The 18,921-nt window shown below is 37.1% G+C and overlaps 1 long non-coding RNA gene across 1 annotated transcript in view; it reads left to right on the top strand.

Annotated features, from left to right (window-relative positions):
• LOC308188208 overlaps window positions 1–4,309 on the top strand; it is a 34,093-nt gene extending 29,784 nt beyond the window's left edge. Inside the window, exon 3 of the long non-coding RNA XR_013945249.1 lies at window positions 1,833–4,309. This is a non-coding gene — a long non-coding RNA (uncharacterized lncRNA). The remainder of the gene's footprint in view (window positions 1–1,832) is intronic.
• The last annotated feature ends 14,612 nt before the right edge of the window (window positions 4,310–18,921 follow it).

Below are 18,921 nucleotides of genomic sequence, written 5' to 3'. Positions count from 1 at the left end.
AATCATTCATTTAAAATAATAAACCAGATATTTTTACCCTATAAACATTTATTGAAATAGAAAATATATTTTTACTGTCCTAGGAACATGATAAAAAATATTCTTTTCATATTTAATTGACATTCCATAACTTGATCACTACCAGAAAGATGGTTTTCACTAAATATTTGTTCTTTGCTGAACCTGAATGCTGCATATATCATAAGAGATTTTTTTTAATAGTTTTTTTGATTAAGTAAAATGAAAAGGAATATACTACCCATTGTAAACTAAATTGTTAATCAGAGAGTTTGAAAAAGTATGAAGTCTAAATAGCACATTTTATATCAATTTTTCCTAGGCTTCTTATAGATTAATTTCACAAAGACAAATTTTCAAATAGTTGACAGTATGAAATGAGCTCTTCAAATCTGTTCTCAAGCAAATTATATAAAAAAAGCTAAAGAAATTAAATGAACTGGAAATTTGATGCAAATATTCACTTTAATATGCTGAAATTTATTTTGTGCTTTGTAGCATATGGTATTCTTCTCAGGTAGTTAGCTATTGCACTCTTTGATTAATTGATTATTATTATACACTATAACCTTGATTATTTTAAATCTGTTTTTATTTGTCTGTTTGCTTTTCAAATTTTCAAGCAGTCTAAGGCCACATAACATTTAGTAAGAAATGAACTAAAACATGAATATAAATTAAATAAAACTTGTACTTCTGACATAGTGCCATTCTGTTCATTCCTCTGGCTATATAGTGCAGCAATAGACAGTTATGTAAGTAATAAGAATAGCACTGAAAAGGGAATCTCTATATATGGTGTAGTAAATAGAGGTAGAAAGGTGTATTTGTATAGCATAGACCTGGTATAGAGAAAATTAAGTTACTTACAGCTGCCTAAAAACTATTTACATAAATTTCAGCAACTGATTTAGCTAACTAAATAAACTTTTTACTCATCTTGTGTTCATTCTGTAGCCATTGAAGAAACCAATGCTCCCTCAAAAAGTTACTGTCTCTAAATTAGGCTCTTGCCCTGAAATGCACTAAAGAAGAGTTGCAAAGTTGTTTATGTGGGATATCTATCTGAAGGATAAGGAAAGAAAATACAAAAAGAAACATTTAACTAATTTTAAACATTTTTTTCATTGTTTTTTTTTCAGTGCTAAAACAATGCAATCTTAAACTTCTGTGATTTAATAAATAAACAGTTCTGATCAACGTAGTGAACTAATAAGCTATTTTTTTTTCAATATATTTTTTCTTTATACTTTGTTATCTTTGTAAGTGAAAAGCTTCCTTTATTGTTGCCTTATTCCCACTAATTCATACTTCCTGGCTTGTTATAAGTAATTTACAAATTTACCAGCCGAAGATAATTAATACAATGAACAATGAACGTTCTTATCTTAGCTCAACATCTTAAGTAATCAGAACTGGCTAATTAATAATTCACATGAGGTAGCTAATAAGCAGGCTTTAACTGGCAGTACAATTTTGGTTTGGAAAACAAAAGAAGTTTGCAAAATGTTCTTAAAAAATTATGATTCAGGAACAACAACAATAAAAATCAATAATTTAAACTCTGAAGTCTGTGGAGAATTCTGCTGGATTACTTATTGTGCAGAAGTGTCACTTTCCCTTGTGAAATATTTTATACTCGTTTTTTATATGATAAAATAATGCACATTTCAAAAGTCAATGGATGAAAAGTGTCAGCTGGGAAACTAATTTATGTTGACTAGAGAAATAAAAGTGGTTCAAACTTTCAAGTGGAGAGCTCAGTTTCTATTTTTATTTTATAGTAACCAAATTTTTTTTTTTTTCTTCCCTAGGAGCAGAAAATAGAAAGATTGCAGAAGGCACCAGCTTTATCTTTTTAGAGAATTAAAGACAAATTTGCTTTATACTGTGTGGCTGATTTTCAGATGAGGATGATATCTTGGACCAAACAGGTTTCTCCTGTGGCTAGTCTAAATTATAACTGTTGTTTTTGAAAATCCTTTCTAAATATGTCTTCATCTAAAAGTTTTACTCTAAATTTTATCCAAGGCCCACAGGCACAGATAAGTGACATTAAGTAAGGCTGGTCAGAACCAGGAAGACCTAGTAGTACCCTCAGGGGCCTGACACTTCTTGTTTTGACATATCCTGCCTCAAAAGAGCTTTATGCATGATTCAGATTTTAACTTTTTGTTATATTGTAGTGAACACTCTTTCTGTTAAATAAATATACAGGTAAAAAAAAAAAAAGGCCTACTTTTTACACACCTATACATTTTAAATTTATCATATATAATACATATTTTCAAAACTAAGTATCTTGTCTATGTATGGAATTCCCTTTCTACTTTTGACCAAACTGGGCATGTAGTAATGTTGACTTAGGAAATGAGAAGACATCAAAGGCAGCACAGCTGTTTTTCACAACAGTAACTACAATAAAAGCATAATTTGGAGAATGAGAAAACAAAAATCTATGCTTTCTTGAACTTATAAATTGTAAGAGTATTACTTCTCCTAGGCTATATACTGTTTTGTAAAAACTCCTGCTGAGCTTCTGATGTAAGTATCTGAAAACAACATAACTAATTGAAGCTAATCTTCTAATTATCTTCATAGTCAATGAGCAGAAACATCCCCTCCCCATCCCTTAGGGATTGTATTAGATTGTGAAATGAGAACTAAGATCTATGAAAGGCAAGATGCAACATTCTCTGAATTTGTGTGTCTGTTGCCATTGTAAATGATAGGTAAAATTAAGTACTAAAATAAAATCAGCAACCTAAGACAAAGCAATAACAGCAAAGCTAATAAATTATTTAGCTTAACAAAGTATATTTATGATATTATTCTTATTGTATTAGAAAATATAAACTCCTACCAGTTCTTTTTTGTCTTCTGCAATCAAATTGCTTCATTAGGGATTCATTCAAAAAGGTATTTAAACATGTGCTTCATTTTAAAGCCACAGAAATTGCAATGAAATAAATAAATGTTTGCACAAATCATTAAAGAGTCTAAGCAATGGGGCCCTTATCACCATGTACTCAGTAAGCTTATGCTATGCATTATGGTAGCAGTTTGTTTCTTTCATCTATTTTTTCCACAGGAGAACTACAACTATTTATGAAACCATGGTGCTTGATGTGCCATAGTATCTTAAGGAGTACAGAGTTTTTAATTCCATGTTATGAATATATATGCGTATATATGTATATATTACAGAATATTAAGTTTTATATCCACTGGCCAGATTCCAGCTGCATAACCTTTTCTCCTACATAGAATCATAGAATGGCTTGGGTTGGAAGGGACCTTAAAAGGTCATCTTGTTCCAACAACCCTGCCATTGGCAGGGATGCCACCCACTAGGTCAGGCTGCGCAGGGCCTCATCCAGCCTGGTCTTGAACACTTCCAGGGACGGGGCATCTACAGCTTCTCTGGGCAACCTGTTCCAGTACCTCACCACCCTTAATAGGAAAGTGAAAACTTTCCTAATACTACCTAATCTCTTATATGAGTTTAAAACCATCCTCTTTTGTCATTTATTATCTGCCTGAGCAAAAAATTGCTCTCCATCTTTTTTATAAGCCCCCTTTAAGTATTGAAAAGCTGCAAAGAGGTCACCCCAGAGCCTTCTCTTCTTCAGTCTGAACAGCCCCGTGATGTGACATGGTTGACAGGAGTATTAAAATGATGTAACATAAATATTGCAATAATAATTTGGATGCTTCTTGGATGAATGTATTTCTCTTTCTTTGGGCCCTATATAAGTAATTTAATTATCTTGACCAACTGTGGAGACTTGTTTATCTGAGGAGAAAAATATCACAACTATTAAATCGAAATATTTTAGTCCACATGGATACATTCTTAAAGAGGCTAAGCATCTACTCAAAGGAATCGCAGGATAGTAAGTCAGGTAATATTATATATATTATTTTACAGTTAGGTCATACAAAACAGTTTTAAAAAAGAAAAAAAAAGAAAGAAAAGAAAAGAAGATGCATGTGAACTAGCTTGTCTATCTGATACTTACACAAGCTCTCTATTTTTTATAGAGCATCCAATCTTCAATTTCAGTTCTTCTAATATTCCCACATTGCTGTTCAGAAAACAGAAAAAAAAATAAATTCTCCAAAAATCAGAGTAATTTACAAGAGTACTAGACCAAAAATTCTGATTTTGTTTTTACAGAGGGAGCACAATAAAGTCATTAAATATGACCTGTGGTTCCTGTCAATGGTAAATACAAACACATTTCAGGAATAAAACAAACAAACAATCAATCAAATGAACAACTACCACCACCACCCTAAAATAAATAAATGAATAAATAAATGAATAAATAAATGAATAAATAAATGAATAAATAAATGAATAAATAAATAAATAAAAATGTTGAGCAGGTTGCATTCTAAACCTATTGCTTGTGCTGGGAGTCATATCTACTGCTCTTCTGCCAATAAGAGATGGACCCTCTCTTGATGGTGTTTGATAGCAGCAAAGAACAGTGAGAGTAGCAGGGAAGGTAGAAATTTTTAATCTACCTAGTCAGTATCTAGACAAACAGAATAAACAGCTGTCAGTCCTGTTGGATCAATTCACAGCTCTCAGTACAGCTGACTGCAAAGTAATGCAATTACAGTAAAGATCTGTTATGAGTAGACAGCACCACAGTAATTAAAATATACCTTCACAGAAATCTGGTGAAAATTAGAAGGTTTTTGCTGCACTGGACATCTGTGCAAGGTCCTGTATGAGTCAAGTTTATTGACCCTTTAGTATTTCGTGACTAATAAGAGAATTTTCATGAAGTTATGTAAATTTAGAAGCTTCAAACATTCTGGGTGATCCTCATATTTATTTACATTTTATGCAGTCCTGGTTATCTAAGTCTCTTAAACACCATCATATGCCCCAGAGTTAATATGACAATTGCCTGAAGAGTGACTCCTCTTCTGGGATATAATCCTATTCTGACAACAATAGGTTGCTCTGTTTTTTCACTATATTTTTATTAACTATTGCCAAGAAGTAGTAGGTAAAATTATTTTCAAATGATTCTAATTGGTTTCCTATGACTATGCTTATCCCCTTTATTGGTTTGTAGAGTAGAATTTCTCTCAACCAGCAGACTTTGTTTCTTATTTCCACTTTTTTTTTTTTTTTTTTTTTTTTTTACAGAATTGTGTGGGTTGGAAGGGACCTCAAGAGATCATCAGGTCCAACCCCCCTGCCAAAGCAGGTTCCCTAAAGCAGGTTGCCCTGCTCAGGTGTCCAAACGGGCCTTGAATATCACCAGAGAAGGAGACTCCACAACCACCCTGGGCAGTCTGCTCCAGTGCTCTGTCACCCTTACCGTGAAGAAGTTCTTTTGCATGTTGGTGTGGAACTTCCTGTGCTCCATTTTATGGCCGTTGCCCCTTGTCCTGTCCCCACAAACCACTGAAAAGAGGTTGGCCAAATCCCTCTGTTTCCCACACTTAAGGTATTTATAAACATTAATAAGATCCCCTCTCAGTCTTCTTTTCTCAAGGCTGAACAAACCCAGGTCTCTCAGTCTTTCCTCATAGGAGAGACTCTCCAGGCCCCGTATCATCTTTGTGGCTTTCCGCTGGGCTATCCAGGAGATCCCTGTCTTTATTGTGCTGAGGAGCCCAGAACTGGACACAGTACTCCAGGTGAGGCCTGACCAGGGTAGAGTAGAGGGAGAAGATCACCTCCCTCGACCTGCTGGCCATGCTCCTTTTAATGCACATAAGGTGAAATGATAAAATAGAAGAGAGATCTTCATATCACTGAACACTAGTTCAAAGTTAGTCTTATAAATAAACAACTCAAACTTCTATCAGTAAACTAGTCCACCTGCTGTCAGTTTCTAATCAGTGAAGTATGTCCAGCAGGTGACTTAATTCACCTGTCTAGACAACATTCTGAGGATGAGACGATCTTTTTAAAAGGCATATATAAATACATATATGTGTATAATTACAAACATATTTAAAAGCATATATATATAATTAGTGAAAATAGAATATGTGGTAACTGATTTTAATGCATAATTTAGGACAAGTAAATCCTATGTAGAATTGTATAACTCTAAAAAGAGCTTTCTAAAGGTTTATATAGAAGGCATGCATAGGAAATTAAAGATGTTGGAAGAGGAACACAGAAGATACAAGATGTAATGATAACTACATTTTTCCTTAATACAACACCTTTTTTTTTTTTTTCCCCCCACTCATAAATCATCATTTATGTTAAAACCCCAAAAATTTGAAAAGAAAACACTTCCACACTGGAAATTGCCTGTCTTTCTGTAGGAAAAGTTTCCAGCAAAAATGTTCAAGTTTGAACTTGTAAGCAAGGTGAAATGCTCATTTTCAGAGTCTTCATTTCTTTGCCAGAACACCTTATTCTCATACTAACATATTAGTTACACATTTGCAGTATTATCACTTTTTTTTTTTTTTCCCTAGTGGTGATAGCACTGTGAGGAATTCTTTGGTGTAAATTCTTTTCTGTCTTTGTTTTTATTACACTCATATTTTCTTTGGCTTGTGCACAACACATAAAAATAGGATTTCAGTTCAACTTCTGATAGGAAATATACTGTTATATGGGAATATATATCTCTGTCTCTTTATTGTCTTCTCAGAGGGGCATCTGGGGATCTAGTTATTAAAAAGTTTATGGTTTTGATTTCAGTTATTGAACTACTGCTAAATCAAAGGTGTTCTGTCTATTCTGCGATGATGCTGGCATCCCTTGTGCCCTGTTCCTCTTACTACACCTTGGTGACTATACTAAAGTAAATTACAAAATGTCAGTTTGTAACTAGCAAAACAGGAAACTCATGACATCACAGACAAAAGAATATTGTTTTTGATTGGTTTGTTTTTCTTGCATGGTGCTGCAGCTTACTCTACCTCATACTTCATTTCAGTTGATGATTAGTAGGACTCTTTATTTACTTCATATATGAAATGTTACTAATAATAACAGCAATAACTTTTGAAAGATAGTGCTTACTGGGAGACAAGGTAAGTGATATATATAATCTTATTAATTAAAAATAGAAACAAGGAAGAGGATAATCTCCTGGGACAGCCAGAAAACTTTGTTGTTGTTTGTTTGTTTGTTCTGTTTTTGTGGAATTCTTCATTAATGAGAAAGAAGCAAATAGCAAATCCTCATCCCTTGAGGACAAATAAATTGAAAATTTATCTGCTGTTTAATGACTTGTCTGGTGTCATTTAATAATTTATGGAATATATTTAAAATATTTTGTAAAACCAGAATATGGGGGAAAGGGAAGCTTTCTATTTGTAGCAAGGCTGATAAGCAGGTTACTGATGGATCCTTAAATGTTAAAGGAAAGACTGAGTAAAGCTATTCATCCTTTCTTTATTGTCAGTGGAGAAAAAAACAACAACAATAACAACAACAACAAAAAAAAAACATAGAAATAGGCAGGTCCATAAAGTAATTTACATCTCAGACAACTACTTTAGAATGAGATGAATGAGTATCCCTGCCCATAGCAGTAGGATTGAAACTAGATGATCTTTAAGGTTCATTCAAACTCAAACCATTCTATGATTCTGATCCTATGAATAATCTATGGATTCTTCAATCACTTATTTCTTTGCATTATAAATGTTGCTGAGTAGCCATATTTGATAAACGCCTCTGCATCTTTACTACTGCAGATAAATAAATGTATCTGCAGTGCTTAAAGTTTTCCCTCCTGTACTTGCTCATATTATGGTTCACATCACATATCCATATATCCATATCATATATGGTTCATATCATACTCAGATATAGCCTCTATGGAAAGGACTAGTACTTGCAAGTGGTATTAGAAGATGGAAACCCTATGAAAATGAAAATGTTGACAGATAAGAGTGCAAAAGAAAGGAAGCCAAGTCTGATGCAATATCTTACAACTGTAAAGACTGACCTCTGAAGCAATCTTTTCCCAGAATGGTTCTCAGGGATTTTTCTAGAGAAAGGAGAATAAATTGGATTAAAAAAAAAAAAAAAAAAAGTCACCTTAAGATATTAATATTCATTGTCAAAATAAGAAGACTAAGAAATAAAAGCAAACCAGGGAGATAAGTTTTCTAACATTATAATCCAGATCACAGAAGTTAGTTGATTTCTTCTGCTAGCTGCTTAGAAAAAATGTTAGGCAATGAAAATCTACTTCCACTTGGGAGCCAGACTGCTGGTTCTTATCCTGAGAATATAAGGGTATACAAAGGGAATCACCCTGTATGCATATGTGTATACTTACATGTATATATATGTGTTTGTGTACATATATTTTCTTAGTAATATAAATGAATATATAAAATTTTCATAGAAAGTGGAAAAACTGCATTTTTGGTTTGACATTTAATGAATTTTACTTTATCTACAGAAAATATTAATGGTTTCACTGAAGCCAGAAATACACTGTATCTTAGGATAGATGCTTATCTCCACAGACCATGTCTACATATTTTTAGAGTATTACTTTTTATATACTCAGGAAGCCTGTAAGCTAAATTGAAGTGCACAGGGATTTTAACATCTTCAGGACTAGGAAATGCCAGCCTAGTCCTCCATAATCCAAAATGTCTGAACAGTTGTTAGAGCAACCGTTGGAATGTAGGCAAATGAATTCCAGCTTAGGTGGAATTTCTTTGGACTAATAAAACAAGATACTTGAAAGACAGTAAGAGAAGCAAAATATCTGATAGAAAACTAATGAAGAGAAAGACATTTTTTCATATCTGTATCTGAACAAATGAGAGTTGCTTTAACTTAAGAAGTGAAAAACAATATATCCTAATTGAATCACTTAAAAACACTTTCATCTCAGAAAGCTTCAGCATCAAATTTAGTAGAAACCTGTTAAGAAAGAGGGATATAAACAGAGTCATCTTCACTTCGTGTAGGAAAATGATTTTAGAAAAATAAAGCCTTAAGGATTAGTGCTGCTTAGGTTCTGCCTTTAATGTAGTGGACAACTAGTGCTGCTGAAATGCTTTTCTGGAGTGTATCTTTTGCTTCAGCATCTTACCAGAGGTATTCAGTTTGTGTGGTCTAACACTTGAATGCAAAAGTAAGTGTGGTAAGATTGATGATTAGGGAATTTGCCTGAAAAGCAACCCCTGAGTAGATTGGACAATTGTCAATTCTGTGAAGTTTAACTAGAGGAAGTGCTGGATTCTCCACTGGGGAAGGGGTAATCCTGGATATATGTACAGATTGGGGAATCATAGAATCATAGAAAGACTTGGGTTGGAAGGGACCTCAAGGACCATCTAGTTCCAACCCCCCTACCATAGGCAGGGTTGCCACCCAATAGATGGGGACGAGAGGCCAGAGAGTAGCCCCACAGAATCTGGGAGTCCTGTTTGACAGCAAGTTGAGTATGAGTCAGCAGTGTGCCCTGACAGTCAAAAGGGTTAAGTGTATCCTGGGGTGCATCGAATACAGCATTGCTAGCCAGTCAAGGAGAGTGAATGTCCCACTCTGCCCTGTGCTGCTGCAGCCTCACCTCAAGTTCTGTGTGCAGTTTTGGGTGCTACAGTATAAGAAAGACATAAAACTGTTAGAAAGTGTCCAAAGTGGGGCTACAAAGATGGTGACAGGTCTAGAGGGCAAGATGTAGGACATAGAATCATAATCATAGAAAGGCTTGGGTTGGAAGGGACCTCAAGGACCATCTAGTTCCCACCCCCCTGACATAGGCAGAGATGTCACCCACTAGATCAGGTTGCCCAGGGCCTCATCTAACCCGGTCTTGAACGCCTCCAGGGATGGGACATCCATAACCTCTCTGGGCAACCTGTTCCAGTGCATCACCACCCTCTGAGTGAAGACTTTCCTCCTAACCTCTAATCTAAATCTCCCTTCTTTTAGTTTAAAGCCATTCCCCTCATCCTGTCATTAACATCACATAGGGCAAGACGTAATAGAACTTGAGGGATGGCATGAAGCTGCATCAGTGGAAATTAAAATTGGATATTAGGAAAAGACTCTTCACTGTGAGGGTGATCAGATACTGAACCAGGCTCCCCAGGGAAAATGGTCATAGTACCAAGCCTGCCTGAGTTCAAGAAGCATTTGGACAACGCTGTCAGAAATATGGCTTAATTTTTGTGTGGTCCTGTGTGGAGCCTGAAGTTGAATTCAATTGTCCTTGTGAGTCCCTTCCAATCTGGGATATTCTGTATTTCTATGATTCTATGAACTATTATAAAACTAGTGTAGACACATCCTTAGGATTGTTTTTCAGTTCCAGCAAATTATCATAGAAGCTGCCTGGATATAAATCTGCTGATAACACAGTACTGAATAATTTTGAAGCCAAGCAGAAGTAAGATATAGATGTAAAGGTGCATAATTATTTCATTAATACCTCCTTCCAAATATAAAAGCTAATTTCTTGAAATTCACATTTCAGTAAAATAAATTAATTTTCACTTTTTTATGATATGTTTTCTATTAATAAGAGTGATTTCAGATGGCTGTCATGCATTCCCTAGGGAAATTCCTTTTATTGCAGTATATTGACTTTCAGTCGTAAAGAATTTGATACAATGTGAGGTGACCAGTGTAATAATAAGGTAGATTTGGAAACGAGAATATCCTAGAAAGGAAGCAAACATTCACTATAAACAATGTTCTAAGACTTCATGCCACCAAGAGGATAGCCTGAGACTTCATCTCTTTATATCTATGATAACAGAAAATGTGAAATTGTGCTAATGGATGAATAACCATTTTCTGCTCTTGTAAAATTCAACAAAAATTTAGCCAAGATTTCAGCCTATAAAAATTTCAAACGATTCATGTTGAGATTTGGAAATTGGAACATAAATTATTCAGAATCCATCTGTACTTGAGATGCTTCAGACCTAAACAGCTTTGTTATAGCCAGTGTGTATGTATGTATGTTCCTCACAGAAATGAACTGAGCATACACGGAGTGTTAACCTTCAGAAACTGGACTGCACTGTCTTTAAAATTCTTTGTTACAACAGGTAGGGTAGCCTAAAGGTCAGCAATAAGGATGGATAATAGGAAGAATGTTTCTTCTAGATTGATGACTGATACAGGATGGTGAGAAGAACAAGAAAAAAGGGAGAAGCAGTGAATAGTGAGAGGAGCCGATGCGTGGCACTTAATGTGATTTATGGAAGAGCTTACATAGAAGCTTTTCCTTTCACAGCATTTCTCTTCCTCATTCTCTGTATACAATTTACACGCAAATATTCAACTCTTAAATCCCCTCCTCCCTCCCCCCAACAGAGTGCTGTGAGAAGGAAAGAAAAAGCAAAAATTAAAACATGCAAGCAAAAATTGTATTTAAAAAATAAGACATGAACTCATGGATTGTGTTTGTACTCATGGAACCAGTTCAGATTATGTGGGCAATCTCAAAGTTTGCACCATCCTCCTGGGGTTTAACCTTACAATTTTTTATATCTAACAAACAGCTCCATAATTATTTATATTATCTATCTATCTATCTATCTCTCTATCTAACTTCATGCTCCACAATCCATGTGTATCAACTCCTTTTCTTGAAATTTCTCTCTGTTGTCCCAATGTGTTGTGCGTATTTATTTTTATTTTTATTTTTTAAACCCTAAAACTGGTTTTCTTTTCTGTACTGCAATCCTTTTCTTTTGGTGTGTTGATTCTTATAATTCTCTCCTCTCTTCTTCCCTGCCTGTGGGGCGTTTCCTTCCTAGCTGTGCACTCAGTGCTTCCTGGACTGCTCAGTCCAGGAGGAGATGATATAGATAAGAGGAAAAGACCCATTCAGCTGGCCAAAAATCCAGACAGCAATGGGTGGGATCAGCTGCTGCTTCACAGTTCAAGGGGTTTCATGTTAGTGCTTTTAAGTCTGCATACTGCCCTGCACAACTTTCAGCATTCACTGCCACATCTTTATCCTTTTCTTTCTGCCACATTCACCATGTGCACCGTTTCAAAAGGATTACTCTTTAATATTTCAAGATTACAGAATGATTTAGACACCAGTTGCTGCCACAGTTTTCCTATCACTTTTTCAAGTGGAAGGACATCCAAATTCCACCTTTGACTCTGAAATAATTTATTTTTTTTTCTGAGTAGAAATTATTCCTGATGGTTTGTTTCATTCAGGGGCCATTCATGGACAAAAGAAGATGTCAGTTGTCCAAAAGGTAAGCTGTACTAGGAATTGCAACCCACTGCATGTTAGAGTCCTTATCCCACTATTTTGCAGTTCATTTCCAGGTACCAAACTCATTCTCTTTGATTAGGTCTTGCTATATGTTTGACATATAAAACTGCATGAGATGATTTGTGCCACACTGTAGCAAGTTTTGATCCTGAATAGGCTATTCAATATTTGATGGAAAACAAACTGCAGTTGTCAAGTACCTCTCTATAGTGAACTTTCATTTCGTGCTGCAGTGAAGTATCCATCAATGTGGTCAAAAATTTGACCTTATTTTCTCTATCACCTTTCTTTGTCCATTAGTCACAAAGGAGAAGCAGTATTATTTGGTAGTTTGGAGCAGCAGAGAATAATCAAGTAAAAATGATTAAAGCAAATTCAGTGACTCATTAAGGACCAAAATTTACAGTGACCTTTGAAATTTAATTAATTTAGTACTTTTTACATTCCCATCAAATTCATATGTGCTGTTCACCCTGAAAATTAAGCCCCTGAGTCTGCTCAAGGAAAAGCAATGGTAGAACAAGTCTGAAAAAAATTGAACATGGCACATTGAACTACTGCAGAGGTGACAGTTCTTCATGGATTTGTCTGCAGTACACACTCCTGCAACAAAGAACCCATACAGATATAGAAATTACCTTGGGGCTTCAAATCCCTGGGAAACGGGGTCACTGAGTATAAGAGATACAGCTAAAGGTTGATGATATGTATTTTTCCTTGGGGAAAATACTGTTTCCCCAAAAGATTTCGCACTGTTGCTTGCTGGATAAAGCACTGGAAACAGCCAAGATGATCAAATCCTGAAATGAAAGAAGTAGCTTCAGAACAGATGTGAAATCATGAAGTGTTCTGTAGTTTCAGCAAAACCCTGAGTTCTGGATATGTTTTAGAAAAATCCACAGATGTTTGAAGAGAGGTCCAATCTCTCTAATACTAAAAACAGAATTTCTCAGCAATGTATTTCTTTACTGACATTGTATAATTAATCTCTTGCTAAAACACACTTTTAGTAACCAAAGGCAGAACTATGTGACTTATTTATACATGTTATTCAGTCTGTCAGATAGGATTCCATAAGTTTCCTTGCATTTTGACACTGAGAACTGTTTTCAGAGAACTATTTATAGTGAGTTCAACATCTCTTTTTGTCATCTTTGGCCAGTCTGGGTCAGCTGTCCTGGCTGTGTCCTCTCCCAGCTCCTTGTGCACCCCCAGCCTCCTCACTGGCAGGGCAGCATGAGAAGCTGAAAAGTCCTTGGTTCTGTGTAAGCACTGCACTGCAACAACTAAAACATCAGTGTGTTATCAGCATTATTCTCAAGCTAAATCCAAAATGTAGCACCACATCAGCTGCTATGTAGAAAGTTAACTCTGTCCCAGCCAAAACTAGGACAAGCATAAATAAAATTTGTTACACCACCTTTTAATATCCTTTTCAGATTATTTGTAAGTTAAAGGTTTTTCACCTGGACTATTGCACAGAGACCTCTGGGTCATCTGTTCCAACTGTCCCCCTACGACCAATATCACCCACTAAACCATGTCCCTAAACACCACGTCAAACCTTTCCTTAAACACCGCCACGGACAGTGACTCCACCACGTCCCTGGGCAACCCATTCCAATATCTGACTGGTCTTTGTGAGAAGAAATTTCTCCTAATTTCCAACCTAAACCTCCCCCAGCACAACTTGAGGCCATTTCCTCTAATCTTATCACTAGTCATCTGAGAGAAGAAGTCGACACCCAGCTCCCCACAACTTCCTTTCAGGTAGTTGTAGAGAGCAATAAGGTCTCCCCTGAGCCTCCCCTTCTCCAGACTAAACAACCCCAGTTCCCTCAGCCACTCCTCACAGGACTTGTGTTCCAGGCCCTTTACCAGCTTCGGAGCCCTTCTCTGGACATGCTCCAGGGCATCAATGTCTTTCTTGCAGTGAGGGGCCCAAGACTGAACACAGTACTAGAGGCAGAGCTTCACCAGAGCAGAAGACAGGGGGACAACCACCTCCCTGATCTTGCTGGTTACACTATGCCTGATACACGCCAGGACGCTGTTGACCTTCTTGGCCACCTGAGCACATTGATGGCTGTAGAATACGTCAACAGCCTTTCTCTCATCTACCAGGAGGGTTACCTGGTCATAGAAGGAGATGAGTTTGGTCAGGTAGGACTTGCCTTTCATGAACCCATGCTGACTAGGCCTGATCCCCTGGTTGTCCCACATATGCTGAGTGATTGCATTCAAAATGACCAGTTCCATCACCTTTCCTGGCACTGAGGTCTGCCTGACAGGTCTGTAGTTCCCTGGGTCCTCCTTATGACTCTTCTTTTAGTTGGGCATCACATTAGCAAGTCTTCAGTCATCTGGGACTTCTCCGGATGACCATGACTGCTGATAGATGTTGTAAAATGGCTTGGAAATCACACCCAACAGCTCCCTCAGCACCCTCAGGTGGATCCCATCTGGCCCCATGGACTTGTGACAGTCGAGGTGGAGCAGCGGGACTCTAACTGTTTCCACCTGAACTGAGGGGGTGAGGGGGTGATGATTATTCTGCTCCCTGTCCCAGATTTCCAGGTCAGGAGGCTGAGTACCCTGAGGATAAGTGTTCTGACTTGTAAAGACGTATGTAAAGAAGTCATTAAGAACCTCAGCCTCTTCCTTATCCTCAGTAGTCATGTTCCCCTGTGTCCAGAAAAGGATGGAGATTCTCCATGGCCCTCCTCCATATAATCTCCTTCCATCAGTTTTGAATTTTCTACTTTTTTTTTAATTTTATGGAAAGTTCCTTTGTTCTCTCATAATCATAAGATCATAAGATAATTCAGGTCCTCAAGTGGTCTCTAGTCCAATTTCCTGGTCAAAGCAGGATCAGGCTCAGGGCTTTATCCAGTTTGGTCCTGAAAACCTTTAAAGATGAAGAGAGACTGCACAACCTCTCTGGGCAGCCTGTTCCTCATTGTCCTCATGGTGAAGAAATTTGGTGGCAACTTCCTGATACGGGGGATGAAGGAGGCAGTAAGGGGACTTGAACTCCTGGATCTGACAGTTGTAAGCAAGTCAGGACTGTGCAAATCAGGGTCCAGTTTGGCTGTAATAATCATGAGATAAGTTCTGGATTCCAAGGCCATAGGTGAAAGAAACAAGAAACATAAAAATCCTGGACTTGGAGAGAGTAGAACCTGGCTTGTTTAGGAGTCTGTTTGTAGGAGACAATCCAGGATAGAACAGGGAACCTGGAAAGCTGGTTGATTTTCAAAGATCACCTCCTCCAAGCTCAAAAATGGTCCACCCCAACGATCAGGAAATCAAGCAGAGCTGGCAGGAGGCGAGCATAGATAAATTAAAACCAAAACAAAACAGAACAAAACAAACAAACAAAAAAACCCTGCCATGAACAGGGATGCCACCCACCAGATAAAGTTGCCCAGGGTTTCGTCCAACCTGGTCTTGAACACCTCCAGGCCTGAGACATCCACAACTTTCCTGGGCATCTTCTTTCAGTGCCTCACCACCCTCTGAGTGAAGAATTTCCTTCTAACATCTCATCAAAATATCCCCTCTTGTAGTTCAAAACCATTCACTCTTGTCCTGTCATTGTCTGCCTGAGCAAGAAGTTTCTCTTCACCTTTTTTTATAAGCACCTTTTAAGAATTGAAAAGCTCTAGTGAGGTCACCCTGGAGCTTTCTCTTCTTCAGTCTGAACAGCCCCAGATCTCTCAGCTTTTCTTCATAGGAGAGGTGTTCCAGCTCTCTGATCATCGTGGCCCTCCTCTGGACCCACTCTAACAGGTCCACATCCTTCTTGTGCTGGTGTCCCCAGACCTGGATACAGTACCCCAAGTGGGGTCTCACAGGTACAGAGTAGAGGGGGACAATCACCTCCCTTGACCTTCTGGACATGCCTGTGTTGATGCAGCCCAGAATGCAGATGGTCTTCTGGGCTGCGAGCACACACTGCTGGCTCATGTATATAGAAGAGGAGGAAGCAGGGACAGGTGGACCAGCAAGATTTTAAAGAAATTGTGCTAGTATTCAAGAAGGGGTTAGGAAACCCAAAGCCCACTTGGTGATGAATCTGGTGAGGACTGTGAAGGACAACAAGAAGGCCTTTTATAACAATATAGGTCGCAAAAATAAAACTAGGGAAAATGCAGACCCATTGTTGAATGAGGCTGGAGAGTTGACGAAAATGGATGTGGAAAAAGCCAAGGTTCTTGATAACTTCTTCATCTCTGTATTTAGGCCAGAATTTGTCTTCAGGAATACCAGGACCCTGAGACCTGTGGAAAAGTCTGGAGCAAGGAAGAAATACTATAAGTAGAAGGAATATTTAAATTAATTTGACATACACAAGACCATAGCACATGATGAATTGTACACAGTGAGTGCTGAGAGAGCTGGCCAATATTGTAGTAAGGCCACTCTCAATTATCTTTAAAAGGTCATGGTCACAGTGGAGGTTTGTGAAGACTGGAAGAAAGCAAATGCCACTGATATCCTCAATACGGACAAGAAGGTGAATCAGAGAACTACAGACTGGTCAGCATTACCACAAGCCCTGGAAAGGGGACATACCAGATATGACCTCCTGGCAAGCAGCAAACCAGCAAGGATGACAAGTCAGGTTGGCAGATGGGTTCCCTTAGTCCCCACAGGAGAATCTCCTACTACTAACACTCACAACTTCCTCTTGGTGCAGATCTGTGTTTCAGATTCTGCTAGCTCTAAGGATTTCTCATACATGGCTTTCTTTTCAGCTGCTACCATGGCAAAAAGAAGACAAGAAAATACTTGCCTCCAACCCCCTCAAGGTCACTTAATAAGCTATTACACACAGCCATGAATATTTCTACTTACTATAATAATATTTGTCTAAACAATATTAACTTTTGAAATTTGATTCATACAATACTTCTTTTTCTGGTATGTTGATTATTATTTTCAATTCTTTCTAGCTCCTCTGAAGTTTTGACGTAAGTCATTCAGTACTCTCACAGGATTCCAACTAAACCATTGTGAATGATTTGTATTAAAAAAAAAAAAAGGAATATTTTATCTCCTGCTATTTGTGTTTAGTAATATTTTGTTTATATTTTAGATATCTTCATTAAAGAAAAGCTTTTCTGGTGAACAGATTCCTAAGGAAGGCTGGAATCATGGTATAGCAGGATAAATGCATAAAACTTCCATGGAGTCTGAGACACCCTCTTGCATTAACTTCTGTTATTTTCTGTCTGTGTTTGTCTGCAATGTTTATCTGTTTATTTGTTTATATAGAGGGAAGAGTTTTTAATTTGCAATTTGAAAGTCTCCCTTATCACCTGAACCTATGGCTTTATCATTCTCTATGGTTTTCTCTCAGAATGAAGAGGTTCATTTGATACATCACATGGTAAATCATTACCATTTCAGACAGTGTTTTCAGTTTACAGGGGAAAAAAACAAACTATGAGTAGTCTGGTGTGTCATATGTCAAATCTATTGCAGGATCTCTATTACCATTAGCAGTTGGATGCACAAGGTAATGGATGACTTTGAGTTGTTTTTTGATTGCTTTTTCCTAGTGTTGAAAAACAGCATGTGTAGGTGAAAATAGCTTGTTGTTGCTGTTTCCCCTCAATACAACAAACAAACAAACTCTGTACTTCAATAAAGACAAACAAAAACAAAAGCACAAAATTCAGGGTCAAGAACAGAGGAAATAGATTAAAAACTCAAAATATCCAGTAGCTCTTTTGCTCTGTCAAGTGGTATTCTGCTTCCCCAAGATTTTAAGTGATTGTTTTATTCACTCTGTCATGATTGAGAGGGTTCCTGGCTATCTCCACTGGCTTTTATCCACTTGAATCCATTTCTCTTTACAAGTACCCTGCTGGTCCCATAGATATGTCTCTGCATCTTTGGAACATCTCCATTATTAAATTATCTATAATCCATGATCTCTCATAAGAGCTGTTTTACTGAAGCCAGAGCAGCCCCATAGGCATAGAAACTTATTAGTATAGCAGTATGCTTGTAAAAGTTGACAGATGGGAAAGATGGCTACAAGGACAGTGCCGGACCCCAGTAACCCACCAGAGATTGAAACCATCAATCAGAAAAGACGTAAGAAGAGTGCAATGAGAGGAGAAGAGAATAGATCTCTCCCAGCATTTATAAGGACTATTTCCTGTGTTCCCTCATGATTTTACTTTCATGTAAAGGGATGTTTTTCCTGTGCTTCTCATGGTAACATCATGTTTGTGATTCAAACTGCTTCAGAATTGTTTGGTTATTATAACAGGAAAAAAATATTTATTTATTTATTTATTTATTTATTTATTTATCCTCAGCAATTTAACTCTGATAATTTATAATTTTCCAATCCTAATCACTCAATGAATCTGTGCAGGTAGCCCCTACACATAAGGAGAATCTTTTGGTTTTCAGTATGATTTGGCAGCCCTGATAGCACTATTGCAGGTTTGAAACCTTGGAGCAAGATTTTATTGCATCTAATCAATTAAAGCAGGAGCCCAGAAGTAATAAATGAAATAAACATTAAGGACATCTAAATTACATAAACATTCATCAGAAACTATAATTAATAGCACAAAGATATTACAAGTAATTATTATTAATTCCCCTTCTTTCTCTTGCTTTCTCTGACCAGGTACACTGGAAAAAATGCAGAAGTCATTTT

This window comes from Anser brachyrhynchus (genome assembly GCF_964034855.1).
Source record: "Anser brachyrhynchus genome assembly, chromosome: 1".
Lineage (NCBI taxonomy): Eukaryota > Metazoa > Chordata > Aves > Anseriformes > Anatidae > Anser > Anser brachyrhynchus.
The sequence above is the reverse complement of the archived record's forward strand: the minus strand, read 5'-3'. Positions and strand labels throughout refer to the sequence as shown.